We start from the raw sequence: 12,735 nt of genomic DNA, 5'->3' as shown, positions 1-12,735 counted from the left end.
GGGAAGGCCTCGGCGCGGCTATGGCCACGTCCGCCCCTCGCGCAGCCAGCCTGCGGCTCGAGCCAGTCGCCCGGGCGGTCCCGAAATCTAGCAGCGCTGCAGTCCCGGCGCAGTTAGGAAGTCGCAGTCCTGCGAACAGGGTCGGACCAGCTTTGGAAGCAGGTCGTGGCCGTGTTTACCGTTAGCGGCGCCAGATACCTACGCGTGGGGTTACGTCTCGGACTTGCGTCTAACCTCTCTGGAGGCGACCTTCGGTTTCCTGAATCCATCACCTTTACTTGCCTGCCTGCCCATTTTCCACATTCAAAACCCAAGCCCTTACCAGTTTAGCTCTGTCCTTGCTTTGGTAAGGAGCCCTGGTGGCGCTGTGGCTAAGCACTCAGGTGCTAACTGGTTGGAACTCAAAACTGGTGGTCTGCTTCCCTAGAGTGACAGCCTTGGGAACCCTGTGGGGCCGTTCTGTTCTGCCCTATATAGGCTCGCTGTGAGTCAGAACCGATTCAAGGGCAACAGGTTTGGGTTACTGTGAGTGATTTAAAGTGGTCCCGGGGATTAAGCATTAGGCTGGTGGGTCTGTGGTTGGACCCCATCAGCAGCTTGACAGGAGAAAGATGTGGCAGTCTGTCATCCTAAAGTTTGACAGCCTCGGAAACTCTATGGAGCAGCCCTGCTCTGCCCTTTAGAGCCACTGTGAATTGAGATCTACTTGATGCCAATAGGTTTTACAGTAAATAAGGAGTCTTGTGGCACTGTAGCATACGCACTGGACTGCTAACCACAAGTTCGGTAGTTCGAACCCAACAGCCACTCTTTGGAAACCCTTTACAGGATCGTTGTGAGTTGGAATGAACTCGACAGCACTTAACAAGATAGTATAACCGGTTATTCTCAAGTCAATTCTAGCTCACGGTAAGCCCTTGCATGTTGGAAAATTACTGCTAAGACAATTTACTGTTTCAGAAGCAAATTGCCAGACCTTTCTTTCAAGGTACATCTGGGTGAACTTGAACCTCCAATTTTTCTGAGTGTACTATCCAGGGACTCTTCTTTTCTCCTAAACCAAAAATAAAACAGCTGCAACTGAGTTGATCCCGACCCCTAGTGACCCCATGGGTGAAAAACTGTGCTCCATAGAATTTTCAGTGGCTGATGTTTGGGAAATAGATTGCTGGTGAGTTAGTTTTTTGAACGTGAGCAATGGATATGTCCTCTTATTTGTCTGCCTTAATTGTAAGTGTTTTGTAGTATTCAACCAATACCAGTTCTGGTGTGATGTTGTAGGATAAGCACTGGACTGCTGGCCACAAGGTTGGTGATTCAAACTCACTAGTCACTCCTTGGAAACCCTACACAGTCGGAACCAATTCCACAGCACTTAACAATACAGAATAATTAGGAACACTGGTGCGCTGTAGGCTGAGCGATGGACTGCTAACCATAAGGTGAACAGTTCAAGCACACCAGCTGCTCTGTGAGAGAAAGGTGAGTCTTTCTGCTTCCATAAAGATTTACAGTGTCAGAAATCCTATACAGAGACACAGTGAGTCAGAACCGACTCAACAGCCCCTAACTACAACATGCAATGTGATTGGAGTCCTGTGGCGCCTAAGTGGCCCCTGGATGGTACAAATGGTTACATGCGTAGCTGTAACTGAAGGGTTGGTGGGTCAGACCCACCCAGAAGTACCTTAGAAGAAAGGTCTCGTGACCTCCATTTGAAAAACCACAGCCCTGGAAATGCCATTGGAGCGCAGCTCTCCTCTGCCACGCCTGGGGTCACCATGAGATGGAATCAATTTGATGATACCTGGTTTGGTTTTTGGTAGCTGAGGTAAGCAAAGTTGTCATAGCCACAACCCCAGGGAGGAGGACTCTCCAAAGAGGAGGTAAAAGCCCATTGTAAGGTCCATCAGGTCGGCTCCAACTCATAGCAACCCAGGCACACCAGGTGAAGTGCTGCCCGATCCTTCATCCTCGTTGCCACGTATGAGCCCATTGTAGCCACCATGTCGATCCATGTCACTGAGGGTCTTCATCTTTTCCGCTGGCCCATCTAGACTTACAAATTGAGATAGGTACTGAGAAAATTGGCAATGTCTCTTCCACACAAGGTCATGGAAGGGCTCTTCTAGAAGCAGCATTAAGCTGAGACCTGAGGGGGTAGCATGTGTGGAAGCCCTGGGTAGGAAGGTAGCAGAAGTAATGTCCAGGAGGCTGGATCCCAGGAGCAAAGCCTGGCCAGAAGGCAGCAGCCAGGAACAGTGGCCAGGCACACAGGGAGCTTAGATTTTATCCCAAGGAGTCAGGGAAACATCCACGGGAAATGACCAGATCTACGTTATTAAAAGATAAGGAGTTCTGGTAGCGTAGTGGTTACGAATCGGGCTGTAAGCCACAAGGTCAGCAGTTCGAAACTGCCAGCTGTTCCGCGGGAGAAAGACGGCTTTCTGCTCCCGTAAAGATTTACAGCCTCGGAAACCCTGTACAGGGTCGCTATGAGTCGGAACCGGCGCCTCGGCACATAACACTAGCACACATTATGAAAAGATAGGTCTAACTGGGGAGCCAGCACAGAATCATTGACAACTGGGTGGATAAAGCTGTTTGCGTGCCCTCAACTTGATGACAACTGGGATAACTGGGTTGATTTTCATCATGGGCCGGGCGCTATGGAGGCTGTTGGGAGAAGTCAGGGTGTGAAGCTCTGGAGCACTATGCCTGCAGGGAGCTTGCTGGAGAAGCCAGAGGTAGACCTGGCCTGGGGGTGAAGGCATAGAGGAATGGGACCTGTCAGGGTTTAAAATGGCGTGAGTGGTTCATAGGGAAATACAGAAGAAGCAGGTGGATATGTAATCCAGAGTTCATGGCTTTAGGTCAGCACATGCAGGCGCCCCTGACTGGCACAGATACTCCGCTACTAGCCGAAAGGTTGGCAGTTCGAACCCATCCTAAGGCTCCTTGGAAGAGCGGCCTGATGACCTGATTCTGCGAGATTACAGCCATGAAAACCCTGTGGAATTAAGTTTTCCTCGGCAACACCTGGGGTTGCCATGTGCTAGAATCCACTTGATGGCAATTAGCAGTAACAATTAGTTACTCTAAGAAAAATAACAGACTCATGGCCATGTTATGTGTTACAGAGAAGCACTGCTCCATGGTGTCTCCTGGGCTTCGGGAGCACAGCATCAGGCCTTTATCCCACAGCACTTCTGGGTGGATGTGAACTGCCAACCTTTACATCCATTGTTGTGAAGTGTTGGTTCCAACTCATAACGACCCCCGTATAGAGTTTCCAAGGAGCAGCTGGTGGCTTGGAATTCCAGTTTCGCAATTAGCAGTCTAGTGCTTCTCCTACAGTGCCAAGTGCTGTGCCCACCCAGAGACCTAATTGTCAGCATATAGGAATGCGCTGTGCTGGCTCGTGTTAATAAGCCCGCAGGCGTCTTTTTACTATTTTCTCCTTTGGATGGACAGTTTTCCCATTACATTTTTTAAACCCTAGGAATGAATGAGATTGCTGGGAGGGAGTGTGAAGAGAGAAAGGGCCACGAAATGAGGCCTAGAGCCTGCTACCCTCCACAGACAGTGAGGTCACTGTTAGGTGACAGTGCCCAGGGAGACATTTCAAGGAGGGAGTGTGAGTCAGGCCAGAGCAGGATGACAGGAAAAGCTGGGTTTGCCCGCAGGGTGTGTGGATGACCTTGTTGGAGCCACCTCCAGGGGATGGAGGAAGTAAGTACTCTGGAAGACTGCTCAGTGCCAGCTCAGGGCCCAGGTGCTTATGGACCTCCCTGGCACCCTACCCCATGGTGCACAGAATGCTTATGCTCACAGAATTTAGCCCCTCTTCCTATTGTAAGCCTTCTCCCTCCCAGCCAAACATGGAATGTCTTCCGTGTAGAGGCCCAGGGTAAACCCAAAGTCTTTCCCCGCCCATCCCCTCCTCTGCCTCCCTGCCTTCTGGTCAGCTGCCAGATCTGCTTCTGAAGGTCTAGACTCCAGCTTCTGCCCATCCCACTGCCCTAGCTCAGCCCTCGTCATCTGCAGACCCACCAAGAGTGTGGATCAGTTGGTCTCCTCTGAGACTAAGGGGATCTAAGCAATACCTTTCACTCTTAGGAAGAGCCCTGTGACCTCAACATGACTGGACTCTGAGCCTGCCTCCCTCCTCCCCAAGACCAAATCCTTGCCATCAGATCGGTTCCAACTCATGGCACTCCCACGTGTAACAGAGGAGAACTGTTCCACAGAATGTTCTTGGCTGTAATAGGATAAGCACTAGACTGCGACTGCAAGGTCAATGGTTCGAGCCCACCAACCACTCTATGAGAGAAAGGTGCGGCTTTCTGCCCCCGCGAAAGATTTTAAAAGCCTCAGAAAACTTACACAAGGTCGCTTTGAGTCAAAACCAACTCCATAGCACTTAACAACAAAAACAATCTGTGAAATTACAAAGGAATTTCTTGGATGTAATCTGTGAAATTAAGAGTCCTGGTATGGTGCTATAGGATAAGTACTGGACTGTTAACCTTAAGATTGGCGGTTCAAACCCACCAGCTGTTCTATGGAAAAGAGATGAGGCTTTCTGCTCCCATGAAGATTTGCAGCCTTGGAAACCGTATATAGGGTCACTGTGAGTTAGAATGGATTTGCTGTGGTAAATTTGTGTGTTTTTTTGTTTTTTGTTTAATCTATGAAATCAGGTCACCAGACCTTCCAAGGTGCTGTTGGGTTAGTTTGAACCGTTGACCTTGCAGTTAACAGTCCAGTGCTTATCCCACAACTCCACCATGGCTCTTTTTTTTTTTTCTTTTATTGTATCTACTTTTTTTTTTTTAATTTAAGGTTTTTATTGTGAAAGTTTACAGGGCACATCATCAGTTTCATTAACTTGTTTCATTACATTGATTATAATCCCCTCCATATTCTATCAGTTAAAAGTATTTCTCTTTATCCACTTTAGCTTTTTTTAAAAAACTCACAAACAAAAAAACCCACTCAGGCATATATAATAAATTACATCTCCAAAGGGCACATTCTGGAAGTCTGCTCCTGGCCACCAGCTCTTAGTCCTTCTCTTCTTAGTTGATGAATCTAGAGTCCTCAGCCGCTCCCCCTCTCCATGCCCCCATCTCTGCCTCCATCTCTGGTGCTGCTGCTTCTCTGGATAAGGTCCTGCATTCTGCTTGTGCGTTCCTCTCTTGATGGTCCTAAGGTCCTGTGTTTCTGGACTGTAAGATTAACCAGTCCCCTTTTTTTGTTACAAAACTTCTACCTTTACAATTGTGACAGTCGCGATTAGTCATGATAAGTTATTCACTATTGAATCTCATGAATCTTATCCCCATCTCCTTTCACCAGACCCATCTAGACAAGATGATAACTATTCAGTGGGGACACCATGGCTCTTTTTAATATGGACTAAACCCCCTGCCATCAAGTCAGTTCTGACTCATAGTGCCCCTGTAAGCACGGTTTCTAAAACTGTAAAAGTTCATAGGAGCAGCCAGCCTGCCTCACCTTCCGAGCATTCACTGGTGGGTTTGAACCACCAACCTTGTGGTTAGCAGCCCAGTGCTTATCCTATAGTGCCACCAGGTCTGCTTTTAAATACAGAATGTTAAATACCACCATGCCATCAAGTTGATTCTGACTCATAGTGACCCTGTAGAGGGTTTCCGAGGAGTGGCTGGTGGGTTTGAACTGCCGGCCTTGTGGTTAGCAGTTCAGTGCTGATCCAAGAGTGCCACACCAGGATCCCTAATATAGAATAGATATTAGATACTATGGAATTGTTCTTTTTCTTAGGTTTGTTGGTGGTGTGTGGTTTTGTCTTTGTTCTTAGGAGATGCATGCTGATGAAGTACTTAGGTATGAACTGTTAAGTATACTGTTTTCAAATGGTTCAGCAAAAATTTAAAATATATGTACATACACATAAAGAAAAATATGCAAAGATATTAATCCGTGTGGTGGGCATTGGGATCTTGCTGATGCTATTCTTTCAACGTCTCCCTGTATGAAGTTGTTCACAATGAAAGGTTAGGGCTCAGTCTACTGTGGTGCAATGTAGAAGACCAGCTTCCTCGAGTTTTCCCTGGGCTGGTGTCAGGAAGGGGTGGCCTGGGCCCCACCAGCCTCCCTTCCCCTGTGCCTCGTTACTCCTCCGTCCTGGCACATTCTGGACTCTGTTCTGTCCCAGTCCTGCTTCTTAGACTGTCCTCCCTCCCACGGGCCCCCGCCTGACAAAGAGTTCCTCCTCTTTCAAGTCCTCAGCTCAGGACATACTGCTTCACAGAGTTGGTCCCCTCAGACTCCAGTTCCTCGGCTTCTCTCCTCTATAGCCACCACCTGTGTCTCCGTGAAAAAGCCCATCTCACTCAGGCAGCAGGGATGTCTGTTGGTCTGTGCCAAGCTCCAGAAATTGGGGCCAGCTCTCGTCATCTTTGCACCCTCAGCCTAGCCCACCGATTGGCACCTGCAGTGGCCAGCCCATCAACAGTTGTCTGAGTGAGCCCCACTACATCGCAGCTGCCTGGCCCTGTGGTCTCAGCACAGAACGTATTTCTTTTCTGCAGTTCCCTCAGGTGAAACTGCACTACCATCTTCCACAGCTACGCAGGACCTGCATCTTATCCATCTCTCCTCGGAAGTGTCTTGAGTACATTGCTTACCCCAGATTCCCACTACCATCATCTTAACCTGGCCCCTCCACCCTTCAGTGCGCCCATTGGGGAGGTTTGTATGTGTGGGAGTCTTGGGCCCAGCATTCGACAGGGACTCTGACTTTCTTCGTCTTTTCTGAAAATCCGTTAATGTAACCCAGTGTGCAGGAGGAAGTGTAGATGACGGGTGGGCCTGGTGCACAGGCTAGTCACGCTGTCTGGCCCCCACTGTTCTCACACTCCCCCCGACACACACACAGACATACACTCCCACCTCCCTGAGTTCTCTGCTGCCCCAGAAATTGCTGTACAGGGTCTTGACCCCATGGCCCTTTTGTACATGTTTCTCTCAGCCGCCTACTTTGTCCACATGTCTTACTTGTCTTCTGAGAGTGAGCCAAAACGTACCCCCTGGAGTCCCATCTGCTCTTTCTAGGCAAGCAGTGTAAGAGTCTATATCCCCTGAACAAGACCACCTAGAGCCAAAGACCACCCTGGCTGGCTGTTTACTGATGGTTCTTATCCAGGGAAGCGGCACAACATCTGATAAATCTTTACGTCCACGGAGTCTGGCCCCTAATGGTTATTTGTTCTTCTATAAGCCTAGTTGTGTGTGGAAGATGCTGTTTCTACTCCACCCACCATGAAGTGCCCCTAAAGTACACAGGATGCTACAAAGACTCCTGGTGTTCATACAGAACCTGGGGCTTGACTGCCTTACCCCACTGGCAGTTGTCACTTGGTTGTCTGTCTCCATCCCCTTCCAGGACCTGGTTTGACATCTCCGTTCCCTTCCAGGACCTGGTTTGACAGGTAGATGGACCGAGCACTGCAGGCAGCTCTGGTACCAGATTCTTGAAAGATTTCAGAGTGTGACAACTCAACTCGAGGCGGGTAGTGGTGGACCACACTAGTTTTTCATTTGTCAAGAAGGTTAATCCCCACATTCCCAAGCAGATGGCCCTGGGTCGACTCTGACCACCACTCAGGTGCTTGTGTGTAACCTCAAGTGCTGACAAGTTCTTCATCTCCCTTCCTATGTGGGTCTTCAATTTGTGGAGCGCTTCCATGTCCCATGCCTCATTTTACCCAGACAAATGCTCCATTGGGATGGCTGGTGCGTTTCCGTCTTAATGAGCATGCTTCGAACTTGGTAGTGGATTCCATTGCCCCTGTTTTTGTCTTCCCACTTACTTATCCTCTCTGAGCCAACCTCTAAAACATGAGAGTGCCCACCTTGCTGGCTGGTTTTGAGGATGAAATGAGATGACTCTGGCAAAGTGCCAATACCCATCCCCGCCAGGCAGGATATGCTTATTAACTTTGCGTCCTGTTGTGATGTACGCAAAAGGAGAAAAACAGCTTTGGGAATCCACCCCCCCTCCTAGTCTGCCAGTGATTCTTTTTTAGGTTCTCTCCTTTTGTTGTTGTTGTTAGGTGCCATTGAGTCAGTACTGACTCATAACGACCCTATGCACAACATAATGAAACACTGCCCAGTCCTCAGCTAACCTCACAGTCATTGCTAGGCCTGAGTCCTTTTTTTCTCTGACCCTTTACCAAATAAGATATCCTTCTTCAGTGAGACTGGTCCCTCCTGATATGTCGAAGTATGAGAGACAAAGTCTGGTCATCCTGGCTTCCAGGGAGCACTCTGGCTGTATTGCAACACAAACAACAATCTGCTTGTTCTTTTGGCATTCCATGGTACTCTCAGTATTCTCCTTCAACACCATAGCTCAAAGGCATCAGTTCTTCCACGGTCTTTATTCCCTGTCCAGCTTCCGCATGCATATGAGGTTATTGAAAATACCATGGCTTGGGTCAGGCATACCTTAGTCCTCAAGCTGACATCTTTGTTCTTCAACGCTTTAAAAAGGTCTTGTGCAGCAGATTTGCCTAAGGCAATACATCATATGATTTCTTGACTGCAGCTTCCATGAGTGTTGATGGTCGATCCCAGTAAAATGAAGTCTTTGACAACTTCAATGTTTTCTTCATTTATATGGATACTGTGTATTGGTTCAGTGGTGAAGATTTTTGCTTTCTTTACATTGAGATGCAACTGAAGGCTGTGGGTTTTGCTCTTCATCAGTAAATATTTGAAGTCCTCTTCGCTTTAAGCAAGCAAGATTGTATCATGTGCATGTCGGAGGTTGTTAATGAGTTTTGTTAATGAGTCTCCAATCCTGAAGCCATGTTTTTCTTCATATAATCTAGCTTCTCAGATTATTTGCTCATCATATGGTTTGAATAAGAATGGTGAAAGAATACAACCCTGACGTGCACCTTTCCTAATTTTAAACCATTTGGTGTTCCCTTGTCCTATTGGGATAACTGCCTCTTGTTCTGTGTGCAGGTTGCTCACGTGCTCAATTAAGTGTTCCAGAATACTCATACTTTGTAGTGTTGTTCATAGCTTGTCCTGATCCACACAATCAACAGCCTTTTTGTAGTCAATAAAGCACAGGTAAACATCTTTCTGGTATTCTCTGCTTTCAGCCAAGACCTATCTGACGTTGGCAGTGATATCCCTCATTCCATGTTGTCGTCTTCTGAACCTGGCTTGACCGTGGAAGTTCTCTATCATTGTATGGTTGTAGCCATCTCTCTTTTTATAGTATCAAATGCCATAGAGATTGAGTTCTTGTAAATGTGAAAAGTATATACATATATATAAAACATGAGCCCTGGTGGCACAACAATTAAGCACACTGGGCTGCTAACCTACAGGTTGGCTGTTCAAACCCATCCAGGGGCTCTACAGAAGAAAGACTTGGTGGCAACCTGCTCCTGAAAAAATTAGTCTCGGAAACCCCATGAGGCAGTTCTGCTCTGTCACATAGAGTCCTTGTGAGTTGAAGCTGACTTGACCTCAGCACACAACAACATATTTATTCATGTGACATATCTCTATGCATTTTTAGAAGGATATGTTTGAAACTAACTTGTGTTGCCTTCGTGGGTGTTTGTTATCTTAAGTGTAATGCCATAACTCTAGTATTTTTAGAAACTTCCATTTACTCCTCTCTCTAATTGTTCATAATTGTTCTAAATGCTTACAATTTAAAAACCAAAACCCCCACACAATTTCTGATCATGATACAAAGTCCCATTAATGTTACGGAACCACGGATAACAAGACAACACTATAAACAGAATTGAAGTCACTAGACTCAGCCGGACTTGTGAAGACTTGAAATAGCAAATGTTTCTTTAGCAGTCTGTCGACCACAAAAACTAAACAAAGTCCCTTGAACCAAACCTTAAAAGTTTCCGTTTTGTTTGTACCACACCTTTTATCCACTTTCTGTTTGGCTTCATATTATTAAGCAAGCAGCCCCTAAATATGGTATGTTTCAAACACTGTGAACACATTGGCAAAAGTGTTTTCATTCTTAATTGAGAGAATGTTTTCTTCTTCAGGGGGAGATTATTCATTATAATCAAAGGGTTGAATTGAAAACAGAAGCAAACACCATCTGATGCCGATTTTTATGTTTGACTCCTTTTAAAATCCGAAGTGCGTTTTCCAAAATTCTTAGTTTTAAGAAAATTTAACTTCTTCCCCACTTGCTGTATATCAGGTGCTATTCTAAGTGTGCTACCTCATATATCACTAAGATTGCAGGGGTTACACATTCACTTAAAAATGTACAAAGGTCAGATCATGGTCGGTACAGATTAGTATGAGGAAAGCTGTGTTTTTTTCTACTTAATCCTCACTGCCTCCCTGAGGAATTACCACTATTAACATTTTCTTCATTCTGACGGATTTTAACATCTAGTGAAAGCAAAAGGGCAAAGTCTTCATCTTTGTGTTAGAAATGCCGTGTAGAATAAAGAGGCCTACTTCACAGGTACTGTGGGTTCAATTCCAGATCACTGCAATGAAGTGAAGATTGCCACCCAGGGAGTCATGTGACTCGGTTGGTTTCTCAGTGCAGATAAGAGTGGTTCTGACACTAGGCAGTAATCTAAGACATGTGCGATAGCATGGTGGAAATGTGTAAACTCTTGTGAAAATAAATAAAATGCAACACAGGCATAAAGTGAGCTTGTGCTGTTGGGAAAATGGTCCCCATCAGCTTGCTGGCCGCAGGATGGCTACAAATCTTGAGTTTGTGAAAAATGATAACAAAACAATAACAGTATCAGCAAAGTGCTGTCAAAAGAGGGATACCTGTGTCTGGTTGGTTTTTTCTATGCATTTACGAGAAAAGATTGCACAGACTGGTGTTAACTTGGTATTTTGCTTGCTTCAAAGCTTGCAGCTTTTGATCTGTTCCAGATTTGAGAAAATGCCCTGATGTTTCCTGACTGTTGTTTCCAAAAAACTGAGTTGTTCATTTTATATTTGTGTATCTGCAAATTCACATCATTCAACAGTCTTACTCTCTAGCTTGGAACTCTTTGAGATAATGTTGTTATTAAGGGCCGTTGAGTCAGTTCTGACTCATAATGACCCTGTGTAGGGTTTCCGAAGAGCAGCTGGTGTGTTCGAACCTCTGGCCCTGCAATTCAAAGATGCCTTGTGGTCTAGTGCATTATCCTGCAGCGCCATACCAGGACTCCATATCCCCTACATTGTGACAGGGTAAGCACTGGACTGCAAGGTCAGTTTGAATCACAAAGTTGGTGGTTCAAACACACCAACCACTCCTCAGAAACTCTGTACAGGGTTGGTAATGATTTGGAACCCTTTATGGCGCTTACCAACACCTAACAACACTGTGAAAAATAGCCTTGGTGACTGATATTTTGGAGTTGTTGGGTTTTTTTGTTTGTTTGTTTTTTTAACTTTTATTGTGGAAATGTTCAAACACTCAAAAATAAGCCTTTTTCAAAAAATTATATTGCTTCATTAGTCTTTAGAGTAAAAGAACATCCTACTGGGGAGAAAAGTGTATGATAACATTTGTTCATAACATCCTGAAGTCATTTTTGTAGGCACTGGTGATTATAATACCCACACTCTCCCTTCTTTCTCCTCCTCCTCGGTTTGCTTTGTGGGTTCATGTTCTCGAGCAAGTCTTCTAAGCAGATTGGAAACCGTCTGTACATTCCCTAGTCATGTTTACACAGAGATCACCAAGGACAGGTTCTCCAGGGCTTGGCAGCACCCAAGCCTTGTTTAGAAGCCCTGGGTGAGATCCCAAACGCTGGCTCTTGGCCATTTGGAATCGCATCACCTTGCCATTACTGGCACAGTCTAGCAAAGGGCAAAAAAAATCAGCTATGTGTGGATGGGTAGAAAATCCATTGGAAGGCTAAGAACTATCCTGTACTAGCCCTGGCCAGAGATGGTGGCCACCAGTTAGGAAAGGGGTCATACAAGCAGCAGGGGCATGGACTCACAGGACTCAGCTCTGTGTGAAGAGTCCTGTGTAAGATGTGCAAAGCCAAAGTCATAAGGAAGGAGGAGAGCTCGGGTTGTGGGGAGTTGATAACAAAGGGAGGACTCTGGAAGGTTCAGGAACTGTTGTGAGTCTTACTGTGATTGGTGGTGTGACCTTGCATTTGTCAGAATTCTTAGAACTATGCAAGAAAGAAAAGGACAGATCTTGTTGTCTAAGAGGGACAAGGCTGAACCTGGTTCTAATTCGTAAAGATCTTGTTGCAACAATTACTGGGAGTTGTCCCATCTATATCTAAGCATGCACTTTTAGATACTTTTGTTAAATCTAAATTATAAAAATTACATCTATTGTTGTTGTTGTCGAGTCAGTTCCAACTCATAGCAACCCTGTGTAGGGTTTCCAAGGAGCAGTTGGCGAAGTTGAACTGTCAACCTTGTGGTTCAAACCAACCTTGTGGCCCAGTGATTTATCCCACAGCGCCGCTCCAGGACTACATCTATATGTAGGGGGAAAGTCAATTAGTCAAGTAGGGTATATAAATCTTGGTTTCTCTGACATACCATTATAAAATAGACACTTGAGGGGGAGAGAAAGGAATAGCCAGAAATAACAGCATTGAAAGCTTATAAGACTGTCTTCTGCCTATAACTAATCGGAATACCTAAAATGGGGCTACAATGTGCCTAGTGAAGGAGGCTTCCTGCGGAGCC

Source organism: Chrysochloris asiatica, unplaced genomic scaffold (assembly GCF_000296735.1).
Source record: "Chrysochloris asiatica unplaced genomic scaffold, ChrAsi1.0 scaffold00034, whole genome shotgun sequence".
NCBI lineage: Eukaryota > Metazoa > Chordata > Mammalia > Afrosoricida > Chrysochloridae > Chrysochloris > Chrysochloris asiatica.
The sequence above is the reverse complement of the archived record's forward strand: the minus strand, read 5'-3'. Positions refer to the sequence as shown.